This window comes from Leptinotarsa decemlineata, unplaced genomic scaffold (genome assembly GCF_025532065.1).
Source record: "Leptinotarsa decemlineata unplaced genomic scaffold, Ldec_3_MD MMD2_tig00026314_RagTag_RagTag, whole genome shotgun sequence".
Classification (NCBI taxonomy): domain Eukaryota; kingdom Metazoa; phylum Arthropoda; class Insecta; order Coleoptera; family Chrysomelidae; genus Leptinotarsa; species Leptinotarsa decemlineata.
In genome coordinates, this window is record NW_027412684.1 from 3,841,044 (window position 1) to 3,866,253 (window position 25,210).

The following is a 25,210-nucleotide window of genomic DNA, read 5'->3' on the forward strand; positions in this document are numbered from 1 at the left end:
AGATCAGTTTCAGTATATTTCATAGGTAGCATCTTTGTAAGTGACCAAAGTAGTCCAAAGAAACATCTGAGTTGTCCATTCCTTCAAAATTTCCGGAAGACACGGCAGCTTTATTGACTTATTGCATTTTTTTCTATTTTCTTCAAGATACCCATTTTAACAATTTCGTTTTATCTACTTCAGTAAGATTTATTGGCACTGAAATCAAGATATAATTTGTGTTGTATGGAAAACAATTTATGAAAATTGTTTTCCACCTGTGAACCAGTGCCCCACATTCGCATCAAATACGATGAGCTCTCTATTTTCCTTCGTTGCATTGCCTGAAGCTAGAGTCTCCATCATACCACCATATCTTGTTCATGTGTGCTTTTGAAGTACAGTGTCCAGTGAGTAGCCATCTAATTGTTCCAAACCGATCCCTGCTTTGTGGAAGCAGTTCTCCAGTTCTCTTCTCGGACGGCCCCTTTAGAATAGTCTTTCCTTATGTGTTCCGGGTGTATTCACCTTGTACTCTTTATGTTTCTTAGATATCTAATTTTCGAACTAGTTCCGTACCAAACACTTTAGTAACCCGACAACTGCTTCAGGGCCGATATATGAAGTTGATGATCCATGTTTGGATCAGCTTTTTCTTTGCCTGTGATACGTCCAGTTTTCAAGGTATTTCTTCACTTTAGGGTTGAGTAGGGCCTCAACTGCAGTCTGACTGTCAGTAAATATTGAATTGCTCATTTCCTTGAGGCCTCAAATTGATATTCCTTGCGAATTGCAAGATTGCATACACCTCAGCTTGAAAGACTGATGTGTACTGACATAGAGGGTAGAACACAGTAGATGCCAGCTCCTGTCCCATATTTGGTTTTCGACTCATCTGTAAACATGTATACAAGGTGACTCTGCTAAGCATGTTCGCGGGTGACTGTTCGTTCTCTTCTCTTCGCAGTGTGATACTTTTACCACAAAGTTTGTGTCGAACATGTTTTTTTGTGTCATGTAGTCCGAGAACATGTTTGATGTTCGTTCTTTCACATATTCCAGGATTTCTGCTTGATCCCATATAAATTGGTGAATTTTTCAGTCTGAATTAGCCCAATCTTGCTTCTCTTATTATTGGAGAAAGATTCCGGAGTATCTCTAATGCATCTAAGATGTTTCAATTGCTGTCCTTATCTACAATTATGTTCATAGCTATCATAGCATTGATCTGAGCAGAGCATAATGCATATGTTGTCATGGATTTGAGCATCTTTCCTGATTTCAGTCCTCATGTCTTTCTTTAGGTGCTACAAGTCAGCGTCTGTAGTATCGCATCCAGGTATTCGACCGCCCCCGATATATGTATTTCCTCACTTGGAAGTTTCAGAGGTCCTATTCCCTCTGCCTTGCTTCTCTTGGTGGATGCTACTATTGTCGATTTTGTTGGGCTTATGTTCAGCTCTTTCTAGTTAGTCAATGTTGTTACACTATTCAGGCCATGCTGTATTTTCCTCAGACTAAAGTGATTGAGTCGTCTGCCCAACTCAGTACTTTGTGTTCAGGAGACGTGGTGATTTGTCCATCACAAGGTTCCATAATAGTGTGAACAAAACTTTACTCTGTTGATATCCCCTTGCAATCTCTTCCACTAATATTTGTTCTATGATGGTCGTGTATACCAATCTTCCTCTTAGTGTATAGTCTATCCACTTGCAGCTTATCTTTCTTATACCCACTTCTTCTCGACGCCTAGATAATTAATTGATTCTAGAGACGTAATCTCCAAGAAAGCAACAATAAGCTCTTCCTTGTTCTTGTAAGAATATTTTAATTTTTCGGTGTTCAAAAAAATCTTTATTGAAATCTGTTTTTTCATTAACCATCTGTCGAACCATGTTTCACCTGATGATCAATTGAATATGTTCGTCAAGTAGTGATATATATAAATGATACAAGACCATCTAATCTCGGCGACCTATATGTTGAAAATGAGTTTATAATTATTCATTCAATTATCTCTCTTTCTCTACCATCAGCTAATTCTCTCTGGAGGCCTTCAGTTCTGAATTTCTCCAGATCTCTGGTGTAATTTTTAATTTCTTAAACGGAAAAACGCATCAGCCGAAGCTCTCCTCCGGTTTTTGTGTACTTTCCGTTATTTGTGTTCTTGTGTTCTACTCTAGTTTGTTCGACCTTTTTTCTCACATTGCCTTCTCCACGAGTCTTTCTTGAATTTTCCCAGGAATTTTTCATTTTCAGCCAGGGATATTTTATATTAATTTTATTATACTCCTGATTCCCTTGCGTGCATGAAGGCTTTTCTTGCTTGTTATCTCATACATGCCAAATCTTCATTCCATCAGGGGACATTCTTTTCTCTAGTCAACTATGGTGAAATGTTCATTGTATGTTAAAATGTTACTTTCTGTCTGTTGTCTGTTTTTTGCCAACTCTAAGTCCGTCATCCAGATGAGATCTGTTCCAGATCAAAACAGCGTTATCTGGTATTGAATCAAGGATATATTGCCTTTGGGCTCTGATATTGTCAGTTAAAAAAACGTTGAGTTGACCTTGTCAAGTATACTAGCGAGATTTCAAAACCATAGGAACGAAAACATCTAAACTTTAACCTTGAAAACGTTAATCTGGAAAACCTATGCAGAATGAGCTGAACAGGGAATGGGATTTTTGACGTACAGTGTATTTATTTATTGTTTACATTAACTGTCACTAAATTTTGATAGACATTGAATATATAGATCAGTTTTGAGTGCAATTTTCGATGTTTTCACGCATCTGAGAAATGGATAGTGGTGGTCTTGGCGTGTTTTCCAGAGGGTGTCGATTTTCATATAAATTTTCCAGGTTCATTCTTGAGAAAATTAATCAGTTTGCCCTCCATATTTGATTCACTTCAAAAACGGTTTTTATTCTAGAGAAGGAAACATCCATGAATGTCAAAAATAACTCAGCTACAACTAACGCACACCCAGCCCATCAAAGAAAAGAAAACGAAGCAAAAAAATGATACTTCTTATATATTAGTCAGGTTACATGTTGAGTATAAAGTGTTTGATCTCAAATACGAGTTACGTGGTCATAGTTCCCACGACACGGCCATTCACACGGAGATTCAGCTGAGTAAGAGATATTCCAGGAATCCCTTATCTCGACATGCAGTTAGCATCCAGTTAACATTATATTAATTATCATTCCGTTTGTAGCTCTCGTAAGAGACAGTCGTCTCTAGTTTGTAAAATAAATTCTTTTTAAAAAGTTATTTTCTCGTTCCAATCATTTAATTGGCGCAGTCGGTAGGATTTGTGCAGCGTGAAAACGAACTTTTTGCGTCGTGGAGTTTCAACCCCTTCAGCACAAATTCAACAAGAATCCTTCGAGGACCACCCAGAACGAGCGGACAAGGAGACGACAGATCCCCAGGGAAGCTACAAGGAATCAACGGAGAAGGAACTGGAACTTACAAGTAAGTGCCAAATATTTCCTTCTTGCCTTCACGAACCCTCTGTATAAGGACTTCGGCGAAGATATATAGTATCGTTCATTGCGAACAAATTGTTGTCTATTCGAGACGAGTAATTATAAGAAACTATTTATTGAGAAAAACAATTATTTATTTATGAGTGAAATTGAAGATATTTTATCACGATTGAATAGTTTATCATTTCAAGAAAGTTCAGCAAATAATACTGAAAATTTTGATAATACTTTTCAACCCACAATGGTTCCACCAGTTCCACCCCAACCAACTCAAATAAATTGGAACCTTTTCAAATCTAGAATAAACAATTTAAAAACTTTTGATGGTGATAGCAATACATTGAACAAATTTATCAGTAGATACGATGCTATAGTTAACGCGTACAATGTGTTTAATGATGCTTCACTTAATGAACACGTTCTTGAATGTATTCAAGAAAAATTGACAGGTAAAGCCGAGTATATGGTTGGTAACAGAACCGAACTTAATACTTGGGACGCCTTAAAATCTGCTCTGAAACAATGTTTTTCGGATAGGAGAGATTTGGACTGTTTAGTTCAAGAATTAACTAGAAGTCGACCCTATAGAGGAGAAGACCTAATGACTTTCGGTAGTAGAATTCAATTAATCAAAAGTAATGTAGTTCAAAGAGTCAGTAACAACCTAGACTTAACTCCAGAAGAAAAACTTTACCAAACAACTCACTACGATAAAGTAGCCCTCAGTACTTTCATTGCTGGTTGTCCTGGTATTTTAAGAAATAATATGCATCTTAAAAAGCCAGCCTCACTGGAAGATGCCATAGCATACGTAAACGAGTTCGAAAATTTTGAAAAAATGTATGGTTCGTTAAACGATTATAAACCAAAGTTCAATACTTTCGGCAGACAATCCATCATGCCAAACGTCAACCAAAATGGCCCTAGATTCATACAACCTCAAAGACAAAATTTTCAAAACGAAAATTTCTCTAACCCAAATTATTTTCAAAAAATGAACAACATTTATTCAATCCACAATTCTCAACTAGACCTAATTGGCCTAGCCAACCAATTAATATCCAACCTAAACAATTACCACCGCAAAGATACCCTACAAACCCAGAAGTTTTCGGACCTCCTCAGAATGTTTTTAAACCAAAAAATATTCCACCTAATCAATTACCGAAACCGGAACCCATGTCCACTACATCAAGAAACCCAACAAAAATGTCTCAAAGACCTTTTCCTCAACAAAACAGCACTTTTAGGAACCCTAATACTTACCGAAACCCTCAAAAAATGTTTACCGCAAGTCAAAAACCGAATTTTATATCTGTGGAATTATTTTCTAACGAATACAATGAATTTCCCCAATATAATGACACTGATCAACAATTTTATGATAATCCCAACCTTAGTGAAGAAGCATACTCTTCAGAAAATGTTGTTTATTTAGAAAACGAACCAAATTTTCTGAATGAATACTCAAGCGACATAGATTGTGATGAAACTGGAAATTTTCATTTAACAACCCAATTCGAAAATCATACTTAGCCGAAATTAATGCATTTTGTAACAATGCATTACCTTATGTCGAAGTTAGTCACAAAAATAAAATTATTAAACTACTAATCGATACTGGGAGTTCAAGATCGATTATTAAACCATCTATTATTGAAAAATTATTTCCAAACAAAATTTATCACTCAAATACTATTATCAAAACGGCTTTAGGAAGTCAGAAAGTAAGGTACCAAGCCTCGATACCTGCTTTTCCAGAGTTCAACACAAACTATGAAATTACTTTTATTTTATTTGATTTCCACGATTACTTTGACGGAGTTTTAGGATTATCAGACTTGATAAATATGCACCTGAATATAGACCTTGTAAATAAGAGACTGATAGGAAATCATGTTGAAATTCCTTTCAAGTTCAGACAGTCTACAGATACGAGTTTTTCTTTCTCTGTCAACCCACAAGAAAGAGTACTTAAATATCTGCCTGTCACAGTTCCTGAAGGTGAAATTCTCACCCTTGAGGAAACACTTAATGATCTTTTCATCCCGCAAATATTGACAACTTCAAAAAATGGTTACGCCCTTATGGAAGTACAATACCCCACCGATAGAACAATGTCAGTGAAATTGATACAACCACTTCCTGTAGAGAGCTTTCAATCCTCTACTTTCGAAATGTATTCTTACGAAACTTTCGAAAATACAGGGACGGACTCACCTAAACTGGCAACCGAAATTAATATCGCTGGTTTGATACGTACAGACCACATGAACAAGGAAGAAACAAATGCTATACTGAAACTCTGTAAAGAATTGTCAGATATATTTTTGAAACCTGGAGATAAATTAACATCCACCTCCAAGGTCAAACACGAAATCAAGACCGCAGACGAAATACCCATACATACCAGACCATACAGGTATCCATACGTTCATAAGAGCGAAGTTCAGCGTCAAATAAAAGACATGCTTGAAAAAAATATAATACGACCAAGCTGTAGTCCCTGGTCTTCCCCAGTCTGGATAGTTCCAAAAAAGATGGATGCTTCCGGGAAGCCAAAATGGAGAGTGGTAGTCGACTATCGAAAACTTAATGATAAAACCATTAGTGATCGTTACCCACTCCCAAACATAAACGACATTTTAGATAAACTGGGACGAGCTCAGTACTTTAGCACCCTCGATTTGGCAAGCAGTTTTCATCAAATCGAGATGGCCGAAAATTCAATCCAAAAAACGGCTTTTAATGTAGAGCACGGACACTACGAGTACCTGAGACTTCCGTATGGCCTTAAGAACGGTCCATCAAGTCTTCAGCGCGTATTAGACGAGGTTCTGAAAGACCTACAGAATAAGGTATGCATGATTTACATGTACGACATAATTATTTTCAGCACTGGACTCCAAGAACACATCCAAAATTTGAAATTGGTCTTCTCTAAATTACGAGAGGCACAATTTAAGATCCAACTGGATAAATCGGAGTTTTTCAGAAAAGAGGTAGAATTTTTGGGTCATGTTATTACGCCCGAAGGCATAAAACCAAACCCAAAGAAAATCAGAGCTGTTCAAAATTTTCCAATCCCAAAAACACAACGAGAAATAAAGTCATTCCTAGGACTATTGGGATACTATCGAAAATTTATAAACAACTTCGCAAAACTAACAAAACCTCTCACAAGTTGTCTTAAAAAGAACGCAAAAGTTGAACACACTAAAGAATTTATCGAATGTTTCAATACTTGTAAATCGGTATTGACTTCAGAACCGGTTCTCGCATACCCCGATTTTGAAAAACCCTTTGAAGTCACAACTGATGCTTCAAATTACGCCCTTGGCGCCATTTTGTCACAAAATGGACACCCAATTTGTTACGCTTCTCGAACACTTGACCCACCTGAAATTAATTACTCAACTATCGAAAAAGAACTTCTTTCGATTGTATGGAGCTGCAAATATTTCAGACCATACCTTTTCGGCAGAAAGTTTACAATTTATTCAGACCACAAACCCCTTCAGTGGCTTTTCTCGCTAAAGGAACCTAATTCAAGACTTGTGCGATGGCGTTTGAAATTAGAGGAATTCGACTATGTTGTAAAATATAAGAAAGGAAAGTGTAACCAAGCAGCGGATGCTCTTTCCAGAAATCCTCATACAAATGACTTCAATGCTATCGAAACACTTCCAGTTCAAAATAATCCTGGAGACATAAACGAACTTATCGACATCTATTTGAATAACGATAATATTCCAGTCTTAAATAACGACGTTCTCTATGAAGTCCTGGAACCGCAAGAACCGAAAAAACAAATTAATATATTATCTGATATTCAAATTGTCCCCTCAAAATTAAATGAAATCGAAAAAATATCGGATTCACAAACCGTCCACACTTCTCTCGAAGACCCTGTCTTTCAAATTCCCATTTCAGAAAGACCAGTTAATACATATAAAAATCAGATAATTGTAGCTATTGGTGACATAGAAAAACTTAAATGTAGAATAGAAAAGGTATTCGAGAATTTGCGATCTTATATTACCATACCCTCTAAAAATCTGAGCGAGAATATTGTTAAACTCATCAAAGAATATATCGATCCAAAACAAACATTCAAAATTTCAAACGAAACTTTTTCAACAATTATCGACACATTTTCACGATACGGTCAGGCATATCCATTAAAATCCTTAACCGGAGTTTTAGTATTCGAAAATCTACTCAATTTTATTACCCATCACGGTTTACCACTCAAAATAACCGCTGATTCAGGCACCGAATTCAAAAATAAAGATCTAGAAAACTTTTGTAAAATTTATAACATTGAGTTGCATTACACAACTTCAAAAAACAGTAATTCTAATTCACCAGTTGAAAGATTTCATTCAACACTGATTGAACATTTTCGATGCCTAAAGGAAGAAGGAAAATCGTTCACAGCTGAACAGCTGATGAAAAGAGCTGTCCTTGGCTATAATAATTCAATACATAGTGTTACCAAATTTACACCTTTCGAAGTAATTAAAGGTCATATTAATAACACAGACCCATTTGATTTAAATGATCGTATAATTGTTTCCGATTATGTTCAAAAACACAAAGAAAATGTCAAAAAACTGTATCAATCTATTCAAAATTCCAACCAAATTACTAAAGAAAAAGTCATTAAAAACAGAAATACCCAACGAAATGAACCCCCAGAGTTTGCAAATCAACAAGTTGCGTATATTAGAACAAAGGCGCGAAATAAAGATCGACCGAAATTTAAGAAAACTGAAATTATTGAAGAGACCGATATAAAACTCAAAACAAATAAAGGCACCTACCACAAAACAATAGCCAGAAAACCAAAAATTTCAAAAAACTTTTGTTACAGGGAGTAAAAGAACATGAAGATACACGTGTTGATAACGCTATACCTTCTACTTCACGTGCTCCGAGTCCAAAGTGACGATATTCAAATAACCCCTATAACCAACCCCATCCTTCCCATACAGCTGGGAAATGCAAGAATTATATACAGCAAACATACATTTTTATATTACATAGAACTTAGCTCTATAATAAAACAATTGAACAAACTAGACGACTACTTCCAAATAATCAAAAATAATTTTGATAAGGGAACAATTAATAACCCAATTTCCTATCATGGATTAGCATACAGCCTGCTAGTCAGAACCGAGTATCTTATTGAAATGACAAAAAAGAAATTAGAAAACCTCCAACCCCATATCCGTATTAAAAGAGGTATGATAAATGTTATTGGAAAAATCGAAAATTGGTTATTCGGTACTCTTGATGCTGATGATGGTAAACGATACGACGAAAGTATCGCTATATTAGAACGTAACCAAGAAAATATGATTAATGAGGTAAACATGCAAATCTCTCTGTCCAAAAAATTAATCAATCACTATAATAAAACTATCCAAATTTTGAATTCAAATCAAGAAAAATTAGAAAACAGTCTAAAAACATTTCAAGTTGCAGTTCAAAAAACCATTGGCGACCTGACGAATTACATTAGTTTTCAAGGAATTGTTTCACAAATAACCCTTGACTGCCAAAATATGATTACTTTTATCGATAATCTAGAAGATGCTATCACATTTGCAAAGTTAAATACCTTACATAATTCAATAATACCTAGTTCTGAACTGAAAGAAATAATAAATTATTTAAGCAACATCTATTCTGATTCAAAAATCCCGAAATTTTAAAGTATGTTGACATATTATCAATTTTTCGGTGCACAAGTAACTTTTTCGAATAACAGAATAATTTTCGCAATACACGTTCCTATTTTCGGAAACGAAGTTCTTACATTTTTCCACCTTTATCCTATCATCCAAAATCACAGTATTTTTATCCCAAAATACCCATATTTGGCAAGAGCAAACCACAATATCCAGTTCGAAGACAGTCCATGCCCAGTATTAGAGAAAACGTATTATTGTCCAGAAGATTACTTTTCCGAAGACCAATGCACATCCCACCTGATCGAAGGCAAAGTCGCCGATAATTGTCAGCCTCTTCCAATCAATGTGGCAGAGTCGATTATCGAATAATCACTCAAGAAGAAATCCTGGTAATTCCGATACAGAGCGAAAGAATATTTTCCAAGTGTAAAACCGATCAATATTTGGAAATAAAAGCACCCACCCTAGTCAAGATCCCGAAAAATTGCCAAATTGAAGTGAGAAACAAGATTTTCACCAACAACGTGAAAATAGGAACAGGCAAGCCACTGATCTTACCTAAAATTGAAATGGAAAATATCGAGAAGTCAACAATATATGAAACACAAAATTTCTCGAGAATCAATTTTGAAGAACTCTACGAAATCAACAATATAGTGGACCGATTGAAACCAATCTACAAATTTAACAACTCCGAAAATAACACTACCATTTTTGGCGTTTTTGCAGGAGTTACTATCACAATAATTGTCCTGATATTGGCAGCTTTTAAGAAAAATTGGATTAAAACCCGTATACTGGGATGTTGTTGCTTCAAAACACCCCAAAAGAAGAAAATACCAATGACGAAGATATGGTTCCAAGCCGCCAAAATAATTCCATTATTTTTTCGGCCTAAGGAGGGAGGAGTTACGTGGTCATAGTTCCCACGACACGGCCATTCACACGGAGATTCAGCTGAGTAAGAGATATTCCAGGAATCCCTTATCTCGACATGCAGTTAGCATCCAGTTAACATTATATTAATTATCATTCTGTTTGTAGCTCTCGTAAGAGACAGTCGTCTCTAGTTTGTAAAATAAATTCTTTTTAAAAAGTTATTTTCTCGTTCCAATCATTTAATTTACGACATATTCCTAATTTGGACAATATTCAAAATGTAGGACTGAGCAACTGAAGGTTGAATTTATCAACTTTGTAGAAGTGAATTTACATTTTTGTTTATTGCAGGCATGATTCGATAATTAATGATTTGTGAATGAAAAAGTATAAGCAAATAATAGATGTGTTAGTGAATCAAATATAAAAAAAGAAAAATAACTATGAATAATTGTTTCAGATAACTAACATGATTTAAACTTTGTAACAAATATTTCATATATAGTTTGAGATAAAATTCACAAGTAAAATAAATATTCGGGATGCAACGGAAATGGAATGAATCCAATTTTGTGATTATACAACAAGTATATTTTTCAAATTTCGACTAAACTCTGAAAATTATCATTTGTTGATAACTGTTTTTGAAGAGAACGAATTCACTACTTTTAGTCTTAATAACCATATTTTCATTGTAATTGCAGCGGGTACTTTGATATTTCAATCATATTTTATTTTGGTGTCTACTATTTGCCTCTGTATTTATTGATATTCATTAATTAGTTCGTCTGCAAACTCCTCGAATTTTCTTCAGAGGTGGATTGCAAGGCAGGTCCACTAAAAATCTGTTTGGAGTCTGCACTTTTGTGGTTACTTCTTCTTTTTTCGTGCTCGCTTCAATTGTGGCTTCCAAATGACTTCCTGGAAATAAAATTGGAATAGATAAATACTTACGAAGTACCTTGTTCAGTTGATAAGTTCAATAATAGCGTTTCTCAAAATAATTCGATTATTAAAAATGGAAAATGGTAGTTATGGATTCCATCCGAAACACATTATTTTTTTAAAGTTGGCTACTCTATATATTTGTCTTTATTGTCAACTGTCATGATAAAATTCCACGACGTTACTTGAACTAAGTACACAGTACTTAAACTAAGTAATAACTAAGAATATAATGAAAAATAATAGCGAGAACAACTCATAAATGCACAAAACAATTATATATACCAACTGAAGTTGATTACACATGAAGAGAGGAGCCAACTGAAAGAAAATACTCCAAACAAAATTTCTTTTCGATATGATGAGTATCAATTATATGGGTAAATACGAACTTGAAGATGCGCGATCTCTCCGAGACAATTCCATCGCATACCAATAACTGAGAGAAGAATACTCCGAAACATCTACAACTTCCCTTACATATTCCCCTCCAACAACTTCACGATAATGTGAAACTCACCCCTATCAACTTGAGATTCCAGAAACTCTGAGTCCGATATGTCAACAGAACACTCAACAGCTCTAACGACGCTGCCATTGACATGCTGGCCACGCCCTGGAAGCCTAACATGGGCTTCAGAAGCATCCCTAGAGAGAAGCTCCTGGCTCCTGGGAGCCTGGAAATCCCCAAGGAATTCCAGGATATCTTCGAGTTGCCGCTGGCGATCAGGTAGTGGACAGCCCACAACCCGGAGCCACTCTAGAGTTGGAACACTGCATCTGATTCCCTGAAACTATCCGAACCATAACTCTGCAGATAACCTACCATCAACTATTGTACCCGAATCATTTCATGCAACCACTAATAAGGACCCACATTAGGACCATGAATCTCAATGCCCAAGGACCATGAGGAAATCCACTAACCCTGTTAGCCCAAAATTGAGAGTATTGTCACTATATTGAACTTTTTAAAACTAACCACTAACCCATCTAGATGTACTAACTTAAACTAAGAAAAACCAACCAAACCAAAAAAAAAACCTTGTAAACTAACCCCATCTCTGAATAAGCCCCTACATACCATCCAACCTACTCTTATCATGTACTCAAAGCAATTAGTAAACGTTTTCAATTCAGATTGAAGATTTCATTTCGAGTTGGCATGGATAGAAAACTGTCTAGGGAATATTAAAACAGGCAAAGAAGATTGTCGGTACTGAATAATCGAAACATTGTTTGGTAGCCACAGTACACGCATTGATTCTTGCGTTATGTTTAACGAATATATCGCTCAGTTACGGTTATATCTGTTTCTGTCTGTTTAAAATATGTTTTTCCGTTAACCAGCTGTCGCACCCCTACAAACGACAACCCTCAGAAGTCGAAACTTGTGCGAGCTAAGGATTCCCGAGGTCTTACCTTTTAACGTGTGATTCCTAACACGGGTTAGACGATAGCAAGTGAAGATCGATCATTCAGACTAGGGCTAGGACACAGCAGTCAATTGGAGTGAGTGAACAAAGCACCCACGCCGAACTGCTTGGCTACCGAACAATCAATCTTTTCATTTGTTTTTTTTTTCTCTTTGCTAACAGTTACATAATAATATATTCCTTGACGTATTCATTGCCCATTGTTTGAGAATCTTATAAATCAATATATTCTTGAAATATTTCCAGAAATATTTTTTTGAGAAACCGTTCAATAAAAATTGTTTTCATTGCTGAAAGATACATTCATTGAACTTAATGCTGAATACAAAAATTTGGCAATTATCATATTGTATTGAAGTTCTCTCACTTATTTTCAATTTGTCAATCGAATAAACGAACAAATTTTAACACATTTCTTTAAATATATTAATAACCATGACATATGTCATGGTTATTAAAAAAATATCTTTTATATAATTTGAAATGATTTCGTTCACTTTTGATATATATATATATATATATATATATATATATATATATATATATATATATATATATACGGAATAATGTTGGGGATGCAGTCAAAAATTGCTGGGCTGTTGTTTAAAGAATACTCTTTGTTATATGGTCGAGCTTTCGAGAATGTTTATTCCCTTTATCAAGACATTAACTTGAGGTTATATTAAAAAGTCGAAAATTTCACTGAGAAACACAAAAAAGTCCTTTTCATTATGTAGAAAAGTGTCACACATTAAAATTTTTATGGTTTAAAGAAAATATATATATAAACTTTATTCAGAAATAACATTTAGAGGATTTGAAATTTTAAATTTTATTTTAACGGCCATGCATGGCACTTACTAGTGGCGTAGTAGCAACCACGTTGCTACCACGCCACTAGTAAGTGCCATGCATGGCCGTTAAAATAAAATTTAAAATTTCAAATCCTCTAAATGTTATTTCTGAATAAAGTTTATATATATATTTTCTTTAAACCATAAAAATTTTAATGTGTGACACTTTTCTACATAATGAAAAGGACTTTTTTGTGTTTCTCAGTGAAATTTTCGACTTTTTAATATAACCTCAAGTTAATGTCTTGATAAAGGGAATAAACATTCTCGAAAGCTCGACCATATAACAAAGAGTATTCTTTAAACAACAGCCCAGCAATTTTTGACTGCATCCCCAACATTATTCCGTATTTCTCCTTAACTAGTCAGTCAAGACTACCCATCGCTTTATATATATATATATATATATATATATATATATATATATATATATATATATATATATATATATATATATATGTATTATATATATATATATATATATATATATATATATATATATATATATATATATATATATATATATATATATATATATATGTTTAGCATTGAACAAAATTGACCAAAAATGCATGTGATCATCCGTTTATTCAGTAAACAAAATGAAAAATGTGTGATAATTTTCAAAAAGCGATTTTGTCCTCAAAAAATCGGCCATTTCTAGCGAAGAGCAACAAGAACACCTTTTTTCATGAAAATGGGCAGAGTTGCTGAATAATGCCAAGAATGACGATATCGCGAGAAAAGTTGATCACCCATTAAAATTTTTCAAACTCCCCATCGTATACCTTTGACTTCATATTGCTAATATTTATCTTCAACTGCATTTTGTAGCATAACCTTTGATGAAAAGTTGAAGTTTCAATTAAATTAATGACAGTATTCAGGAAACAGTCTGTATATCAAATCGTTGAATAACAATTCTTCACGAAATAAACCTGAAAAGGTTGTAAAAGAAAATTATGTATTCGTAAGGCTGTTGAACGAAAAGTTTGTTTTATTGTATAAGAAACTCACTTTAGGGAAAATTAACAGTCCAACAAGAACTCTGTAGATATCAAATCGTATCTACGCACACATCACCTCACTTCTGTTTTTAAGGTTAGTATAAATTCAGGGGCTACAAGGTAAAAATTGAAGTGCACATTTTATATTATTTTTTTAATGTTAGAATGTTTTTCTACATATCCCTTTGATTTTTTTGTAAGGCAGTTTACAAGGTAAGTTGACTAAAAATCTATTTGGCAATCCTATAGTAGTAATTTCCAGGGATGCCTCAGTGGTGGTTATTTGAACTGCTTTCCTTCTCTCTGCAATGAAAATGTGAATAATAATCAATCATGAGACATGAAATAATTGAATGATAGGCTCATTCAGTAATAATAATAGCGAATATTGCCCAAACGTTTTACACGTATAGTGCAAAGTGTACATAATTATTGAAAAAAAAATTCTATTTGATGTAACACAAAAACCATATGTAAGAGAAAAAACATAAAATAAAAGATTGTGAATGTTTCTTTACTAATTGACTATAGAGTCGCACGAGATTTGTTTTTAATTTCACGTAAGCTGCAACAAAAAATATGATATTAGAGAGCTTGTTTGCATTACGACGCATAAAGTTAATTGATAAATTAAATTTGATGTTGTTATCGTCGATAGCAAGTAATAGTCCACCTTCACTTGTCGAATTTAACTGATTGAATTTGGGTTAATTTCGATAGATTTCATAATTATCAGGAAAGGGTTCACTAGATTCCACATCAGATTTTAATAATGCTATATTCACAATCGCTTACGTTAGAATAAAAAGTATCTACCTTGCTATTTAGCCCCTTTACATTCTGATAAAAAGTGGATATTGTGTAATTTCTTAAACTATTGGTTCGTTTAACGAAACCACCATAGATATATCATTGAATTACTTCATCTTGTAGTTGTTATCACCATAGTTGACTCTGTCCAATATTTCTTGCTTGATTTTTTCAAGTATTCAGTTTGGCTCTTGGTATGATCTGTGGAAAAATTTACATTTTTCAGGTATGGTTTTGATTCAACTAATTTTGAGTTCCTTAACTTTTCGACTATGTCCTCTCTATCAAGAACCACTTTGATAGCGCGTATCTTCGACTCAGAGTAGACACCTACTCTATATTCAGTGATATAGTACTCAGGATCTCCGAGACAGCATTTCCGTCAGATACTATTCGTTCACTGTTTGATAATTTTTCGCTGGGTTCAGAAACGGAACCTGTGAGTTGGCATTTGAAGCTATTTCGACCTTCAACTCCTCAGTGTCATTTTCTAATTTGATTATTAGAACTTTTAGTTTTTTTAGATCCTTTTCGATACTTCTGCAGTCGATGTAGCTAATTGCAGGCACTTCCTTGTTCAGTCCCCAAACACTAAATCAATTTTAGATATTATTCAATTTTAACTAAATTTGGACTTGAAACTGATTTGTATCTTCACGAAGTTATTCACGGTACTCTCACTGTCGTTTTGATGTGAAATTTTAAACTTTTTTGCGGACGTTAATGAGTCCCTTGAACAGATCCTTGATCATTTTCTGTGATAGTTTAGTTTTGTAGGAGAGATTGTGGCCTAGTGTGCAAAGTTGACCTTACATATTTTGGAACAGAATATTTTGTTAGGCCCTAGTTAGTGGAGGGCGAGGTACCTCAAGAAATAAATATTTTAATGATATTGAGCAAATACGCACCATTGGGACACAAAACAAATACTGCTCTCACACCCCAGAATGGCAAGACTATTTCTAACACAAGTTTCACCAAGTTGACGTCATCAGGGGATGAACTTTACAAATTTCCAACTTTGACGTCATCTACTCATATCGAACAGAGTACACATTTTTTTTATCCTATTTATTGTACTCTGTTAGATTTAAGACATTTACTGATTTCCATCTCATAGTTCGCCTATTTATTTCTAGCAATATCTGTTCAGTGTTGCCTTTACGCACTGTTCGATCGGAATGTCAGTTGGTTAGGTTAGCTTAGACTAGGTCAAAATTAGATGAACACATTCAATAAATTCATTACCGTATACAGGGTGTTTCAAATTCGATCCTCACCATTGGGATCCCCGAAACTATGGGAGAAACGAAGATGGTTGGATTGGGGCAAATAACAATATGCCGTTGAGAAAGTACTGAAATTCTGACTATATCCAGAGGTGTTTGGAAAAAACAGAAACTTCGGAAAATGGTTTCTATTTTTTCTCTGGCTTTATTTTTCGAAGGATTCGAGAATAAATTGCACTTTTACTTTGCTACTTTTTCACTGCTACATAACGGTTTGCTATCCGACGTTTAATCTTCCGGCCACCATCATCAACTCTATTTCTTTTATGGGCTCTACATTGGATTCTCTAGTTTTGAATAGAGACAGATTTTACCTTTTCAATGATGTATCATAAGTAATCGAAAAATTGGGACTATTAAAAAACTAATTCTTATCAAAATAGGCTTTGAATTTGATGTTTCTAAATTTGACTTTCAATTTGTTACACTCAATGACATTTTGCTATTGCACAAGTCACTGAATTCTTGGCGAAAAATGGATTTTACGAATGAATAAAAAAAGATAAGATACAAATTTATTACAAATACGATAGAAACAGTGTTAGCACATCGGAAATATATTTAAACTTGTATCCCGAAAGACGACAAGCACATCGAACTATGTTCAAGTTATTGGATCAAAATCTTACCGAGTTTGGTTTGTTTGAAAATCCAATGAAAAATACGGAGACAAAATCAACAATAAAAATTTGATAAATGAGGTGTATGAGGTGAATTAGGCATTGTGTCCTTTTCAATGAAAATAGAACTTTGAACAAATAACAATAATCAACTAAAATGTAAAGACAAAAGTAAATCATAGCATCATAGCAAATACTCAAAATGCTGGCCTTTTTCATAATAACACAACTGTTTCTTTCTTCGAATATTACTCACATGATTTATTCCCTTCCTTCTCAATCTTCCGAACTCTCTAAAGATTCTGTGTTCACGGACCCCAATATTTTGATATTTCCCCATAAAAATGTATCCATAATACTTAAGTTTGGAGACCTTGCTGGCCACCTCAGCGGCCCATTTTTCCCTATCCATTTGTGACCAAACCTTTCAGTCAGGTAATTAGATACTCGTCTGGTAGTGTGCGGTTGAACACCAATGTTGAAACCAGATGATGTTATAATTAGCCAAAGGTAGATCATCCAAATAGTCTTCGAAAATCGACATTGAAAACTGGTGATAGGTTTCTCCATTCAGAATTCCGTCAAGTAAATGAGGACCCAAAATTCTATATTTTTAATTCCTGCTCACACTAAATCGCACTTGAGATCGAATTTCTCGTAACCGCTTGGGGTTGTTTATGCTCCAAATTGATTGATTGAATTTTCCACAATCCGTAAAAGTGCTTTTATCTGTCCAAATTGCAGAAAAAAGGAAAATTAGGTCTTCCTATTAGCCAATTATAAAATTCTAATCGCCTTTCGGGATCACCTGGATGCAATTTTTGAGATATGTATATTTTGTAACGTTTCAAACCGCTTTTTTTTGAGATGTTTCCAAGCACCTGTTCGACAAATATTCATTTTGGAGGGAATTTGACGTGTAGATTTCCTTGTGTTCATGTTTCTCTGCAAATTATTAATTTTTATTGAAAAGGAAACAATGTCTAACTTACCTCATACACACCTCATTTATCAAAGTTTATTCAGTTTCCTGGTCCATTTTGTCTCTGTTTTTTTCCTCGGTTTTTCAAATGAACCAAACTCGGTGAGATTTTGATCCAATAACTTGAACATAGTGCGATGTGGTTGCTGTCTTTCGGGAAACAAGTTTAAATACATTTCCGATGTCCTAACACTGTTTCTATCGTATTTGTAATAAATTTGTATCATATCTCTTTTTTCTTCATTCGTGACAGCCATTTATCGTCAAAAATATAATGACTTGTACAATAATAATACTTCATTGAGTATAACAAATTGAAAGTTTAATTCAGAAACATCAAAGTCAAAGCCTATTATGATATGAATTAATTTTTTTCGACATCTTCAATTTTTTGATACGTCATTGAAAAGGTTGAATCTGGTTCTATTCAAAACAGAAAGAATCAAATGTAGCGCCCATAAGAAAAAAATAGCAAATCTGAAAACATCATTATGTAGCAGGGAAAAAGTGGCAATGTGAAAGTGCAATTTATTTTCGAATCCTTCCAAAAATAAAGCCAGAAAAAAATAAAAACCATTTAAATTTTTTTTTCAGTAATTTTTTTTCGGTTATAAGATGACAATCAAATTGTAATACCACATTATTTCTTTTGTTAAGTTGGAAACAAAGATGTGATAATAATGAAGGATGTGAACCAGAGTGTATGTCATGAAACAATAAAAACAAAATTCAAAAAAGCACTTTTTAAACACTGTGCTTTCATTGACTACCCAAATAATTCACTAGTTGAACCGTGGAGTTTTCTCATTTTCTATTTTGATGTCAGTAAAAAAACAACACTCTTAGGAAAATAACTTCTTTCATTTTGAAAATACAATAAAAGAAGAAACGGGTTTTTGGGTTGCAAGAAATGTTTTTCTTTATGGCTCAATTATTTCAATGATGAAGTTGTATTGCATTTTTCATTCAATTCTCATAACTTGTTTCATTTTTATTTTACTTAAAAGTGTCATATGCCTTCGTAATTGAAATATTTTCTACCTGAAAAAATATCGTAAATAGATGTTTCTATAAAATAAAAAATAATGTTTTGAATCATTAGCGGATATCTATAATGATCTGACTGTTCCAATGCAAAAACCGAAACATGCGATAAGAAGTGAAATATTTTATAGAATAATTTTCACGTGCTTTTTCACTAAAATTCACCTTGTAACTTGCTATATCGAAAATAAACTGAAGAAGTAGAATACATTCTTCATCTTAACTTTGAAATTTATATTTTGAAACATCCCGATACTTCAAATCGATTTGAAACTATTGAAAAAGAAATACAAATAATCAATTTGAAAAATATCCTACAAAATATTTGAATACTGTCTTGTCTGTCTAGTCGAAAATACTCATTTGTCATTATCGAGAAAGCTATTTGATGCCAATCGATCATTCTTCAGTTAATAGTTTATTGACTAGGAATCACAACCTTCAGAAATTGATGTATTTCTTAATCCCCACTAGCTGTTCTACATTTTCTTAACATTGCCAAGAACTAACGAGGTTATCGCGAGGTTAAATTAAATATGATACTCACCCGCCTCTTGTTTGATTTTCTGAAATTCTTCTTCGGTGTAAAAGTCCTTGTGTGCCAGGGTCAAACAAATCAAAGCCCCAAATATCACTAATATCGACATCCCAGTAGTTGAAAACATGGCACTGTATATTAATAAGACAACAGTCTGTCGGTTACTGACTCGATCCCCAGACGAATGATCACAACAAAAATGGCTACTGCTTAATCTGCCTAATGATGAAGAGTTGATTACTGGAAATTGCGAATACTTTCATGTCGTTTGTATTTGGAGTTAGTGATAATTGAATGATGGTTTTGTTGTCCCAGTGAGTCATGTAGGTATTTACAAAACCGTCAATCAACAATTTATTCGAATTGTTACAGATGATCCGAGTGTTTAAGCTGATTATTTGATTATTCCGAACCAGAGATTTTTATGAATACCAAAAGTTACGAGAGACCGAATATTTCCAGGTCCGTTCTTAGGTAGATGCTACTCTTTCAGACCGAAACCATTGAATAGATTTTGAAATTACGGATTTCATTGAAACATTTTTGATAGCAACTATTTTATTTCCCAAGAAATATAAAGTGTGTACTGAGATGAAAAATCAAGTAATCAAAAATAACGTAATTTCTTCAGTTAGTTGTGGTAATAATTTGTTATTTGTTATGTTATGGAATCGATGAAGTTATGTGCACAAAATAACTTTTTTTGGTTCAAAGATGAACATAGTTGGTACGGCTTTGTGATCCCCCCACTGCCGATTCTGAGTAAAATAAGCTTGTCAATTCCGACCAAAATATTGTGAGGATATGTAGATGAAATTACCGCAGTGTGTAGTCATAGTCGAGATGATCTATATTCATTTTTGGAACATATTAGCTATTTCCATATTTTTTTTCTGATGCTCATTCGAAATGAAAGTATTTCAGATACTGAAGATTTTATTGCAGAACATTTTTTGAAACCAGATAGACAAGTTCTGTTCAGAAAAAAATTTTTTTCACAGAAATGGTTATTCTGGTATAATTGTTCCTTTTACGGAAACGATTTTCTTGGTATTCCAATAATTCGATCAGTTTTATTAACATCATCAGGGAATACAAATTACCATATATAATACAAGATTTTACTGTTTGTGAGGTTAGCCAGGTTCAAATTGGTGTTCACTCAATAGCACATGTCAGAGAATATAAAATTATTTTATAAACTATGTTGAAAAACTACACCTCACGATTTGATCTTCACAAACTTTATTTTGAAAAAATATATCACATGTTTCGCTAGCACAGTAGCTTTTTCAAGTGAAGTCGTGATATATTTTTTGAAAATAAAGTTTTTGAAGATCAAATCGTGAGGCCGAATCAATCAGAAAAATAAAAAATTTTGAAATACTTGAAGTTGCATTTAATATGTTGATGAAACATTTGAATAATCACGTAAAATACTAATAATACTTCATTATTCCAATAATGATATTTTTGAATCAGTCTTATAATTGTTCATTATTATAACAGATTGTTTCTTGAATTTGCTCTTATATTTGGATTTTTCAATTTGAAGTTTCCCATCTTGGTAACAGGGTACCTCACTCAAGTTAATATGTTGTCTGGCATTTGTCTCTAATCACACTTTCATTTGATTAAGGTAAATCAACACACACCAACAAATACCTGAACGCAAATTCTCATCAACACCTGAAACAAATTCACTCAGTGGCAAAAGCACCAGTTATACGTTCAAGGAGGCTGGCAGACAACTAACACAGGCAACAAGAGACAACATCAATGACTACTCAGAGATAATTATAAAAGCCGCTTTCAAGATCACACAGAAACAGCAGAGAACCCTAGAAACACCGGTCATAATAACCATACTCCCATATATTGAAGAAACCATAGATAAAATCAGCAGAATTTTCCGCCAACACAACAAAGCAACATCATTCGTACCGGAACATACAATAAGAGGTCCATGCTCCGTAATCCGAAGGATCAGATACCATTGGACTCCCAAAGAGTTTAACATGTCAAACCGTGACAAGACTTACATCGGCCAGACCAACAGGCGAGTCAACATACGCAAGGATGAACACAAATTATCAGTGGAGGAGAAACTCACCACGTCTCCTCTCTCTCTCCTCTCTCCTCTCAACACCTATTGGTGACAGAACACAACGTCAATTTCGAGAACATTGAACATCAGCAAGCAATGAAAACTTCTACTTTCGAACAATCAGAGAAGCTCTCGAAATTGAAAAACTAGTAGTATGAACGAGAAGGATGACGCGCAGAGATTACCAGTAACGTGGAGATCCATCTTATCACTGTACAAAATCAAACAGACCGCACAAAACCAAAAGCAGAACATTGCACGTGATGATTCAGATATAATCCAAGGCAGGCGGAACATCACAGGTAATTGAGCCAACACAGGCAGTGAGTCCATGCATTATTTTTGGCATTTGATTGAAAGTATAAATATTGCAGGTAATTTTTCCGATGTTACTATCTGGAAATGCAGTTCCAAACTACGGCGGCCTTCAAACCAGAATGAAGATAGTAACACTGAAAATCTCGGCTGTGAAAGCCTTAACCAATTTAATGCTTCCGATGTTTGGACTTTTTCATTATAAATTTCTTCTTTCAGAATCTTTCATTTGTATTTTTCAGGCACCGATAACTGTTGAATTACTTTTTATCCTAATGGGTTAATAATAAATGCAATATTTTGTTTGCTGTAAAATCATCAAACCCCATTTTTCTACAAGTAATTTTGAATTCAATGACCTATCGCTTATATTTTTAAGAACTTCATCCCTGTTGAACATGAATTTCAAAATGTGAACTAAATTTTTATCCGATCTCTAACAAGAGAAGATACAACAATATAAAAATACGACTAGAAATCAATCCAAGAGTACCAGATTGCTACGTTCACAGCATGATTTCTCATCAGACTAAGACATCCAGAGGAGATGGATGTCGAGCTTACGACTCCAACTGACCTCCCTGTAAATTCAGATCAGGAGCGAGAGCTTCTCAACTCTCCAACTCCTGATCCAATAACTGGACCAAAAAAAAGGTTTGGTGATACAGCCAGGAAATAACTGAGTCGTCTCCTCAAGAGCGGGGTACCTTATGAAATCGCCTTGCACCAAATTCTTGAGCGGCGTACGCAGAATCTGTCTCAGGTGGTTGAACAAACCCCCCATGAGCAGGTTAGCAAACGTTTGCGCTCAACTGATGATTCACCAAAATTAGAGGCAAAAAAGCCCTGCACTGTTGAATCTAAAGTATCGTTAAGTGTAGCTGACGTGCAAAACCCCTTATATGGGAAGGTTGTCGGAGGTATCAAGGTGAGAATCTTGCACCTTGACTATCCGACTACCTTATTAACGAAGAAACAGCAGAGGATATACTTTGTGCCTGCACCGCTGGGGACCGAATCAGGTTGTAAGAGTTCGGCAGAGCCGTACTCTTACCATAGGATTCGTTAAGAAGCTGGGTTCTTTTGGTCGAGTGTGAATAGGTGTGAGCCACAATAAATCCTTGCGGATTGCGGTGGAGGGTCGAATAGACCTAACCTAACCTGGTTCGATCTGCCCAAATGCGCCTTCATGAAGACAAAAACCTTGGATATACAAAGAGAGAGAATTTCAAGGAAATGAACTTTCTTTTTTTTTTGTTGGATGTGAGAGTTGAATGTTTCCTCGTTGAAAAAAGCCCCAGATTTCCTATCAATTACAGCTTCGTTTCTGTAAATGCGTCTACCTGCTCAGAAGATATGAAGCTTTGAAATGACGATAATGAGTTTTCTGAAAGCAGAACATGGATTTTTCTTGAAAGTTCACCGTCTTTATCAAGTTAATTTTGGAAATGTTATCCGGATTTTGGAGCACTATGTCACTTCCCGACATAATTTTGATTCCAATGAGTCAGGTGAACAACTGCAAATTTTTTCGAAATCATCAGTTAATCATCTAAATAATCAGTCAGATTGATCAGATATGATTTTATTTATATTCGATGTAATTTTTTCAAATAATATTGTTGGCAATTATAATCTTCATGTCTGCTAAAGGAGTGGAGCGATTTTTCAGCAGAGCAGCACAGCATGAGGAATCGAAAGCCCTATGATTTATCAATCTCCAAACTCATTCGAAAAATCTAGAATAACACGGTTGAAGATTTTTCAATGGTTTATAGGTCAAACCGTGTCTTGTCTACAAAAAAACTTCATTTTTTTATTTCTGCGTGATGTTGTTTCCTGATCAATCCGTGTAAGAGTTGCGAGTAGTTGAGGATAAAACAGGTTGGTTACCTCAGAACACCTAATTATTTATAGATCTCTATATGCGATCAACATAAGAAATTTGTTACATTTTTGCTAAAGGTTCAGTAACTCACTGATAGATGTAGCAGTATATTCGTTTTGTATTATGTATCAGTTTGGCGGAAGATGCCGCTTATGCCGTATATGCTATATAATTTTAGTTGTCTATGGAAATTATTATCGGAGCTTTTAGCAACAAGCACTGGGTTAAACTATTAGACTATTGTTTGATATTATGGAAATCGACTGGAAAGAGGGCTAGGGTTTATGAAAAGTACCGAAAACTGTCTTATAAACAGAAGCTATTCTAGCAGATATCATAAGGGATAGTGATTTATATCTCGTATAGAAAATATTAAGAAAACAGTTATGAAATTGAATGATAGAGGCTCGAACTTGAATTATCTAGAAAAGTGTTCAGTCGTTTGATATTAGAATAAAAATTAATTCTAATCATAATGGGATATTTCATCAACATGGTTTTTGTCCGAAAAATTGGTTGTAAGGCATTATTTCTGACTAGTTGAAAAATATTTATCCATCATCAGATGCCAAAATCAACAATACTACTAAGATATTGTTGGCCTCTGTTACAAGTATATCGTAGAACTTACTACGTAGAGGCTATTTTACAATAAATGATGTCTGATTAGCATCAATGAATAATTATTTCCATTGTGTTCAGCAGAAAAAAATTATAAACTTTGCTTTTTTCCTGAAACGTTTTATATTAGTTCTATCAAAAAGTTATCAGAAGAAATGAAACTCAGGCTAGTTAAATTTCTTATTCACCCCCATATCGAGTATTGTTGTTCGGTGTATTACAATTTTTTGCCGCAATATAACAAACAGAAGTTACAACGTATACCAAGTTCCTGCATGCGATTCGTATGCTGTATACCATATGGTGAACATGTCACCCCATTTTTGTTAAAAATGAAGGAGCTGAATATGAGGTACAGAGTCCAATATTTGATAAAAATGTTTTTGTTTAAGTTGCTTCAAACTAAAACACCTAGTATTTATATATGTATGTCAGAATTTCAAGGATGTTTTCTTATATAGTCCCTTCCTATCTGAATGAAATTTTACCCCTTTCAAATCATAATATTCAACAATTTGAGAAATAAATAAAATCACAGATGCTTACTGCTCCGTGCTAATTTAAAAGATTTAAAATTCAATGTACGGTAGTGCAATGAAATATTTAAATTGACCAAAATAATGTTAAGAAAATTAAGAGTTATAGCAACTAGATGATTATTATTTTTTCTCTTCTCTATCATTGTTATGATACTAA

At 34.2% G+C, this 25,210-nt stretch overlaps 1 protein-coding gene across 2 annotated transcripts in view; it reads left to right on the forward strand.

The window, feature by feature from the left end:
• CARPB (Carbonic anhydrase-related protein B) overlaps positions 1-25,210 on the forward strand; it is a 1,001,903-nt gene that overhangs the window by 153,044 nt on the left and 823,649 nt on the right. The gene's annotated exons all lie outside the window — the stretch shown is intronic.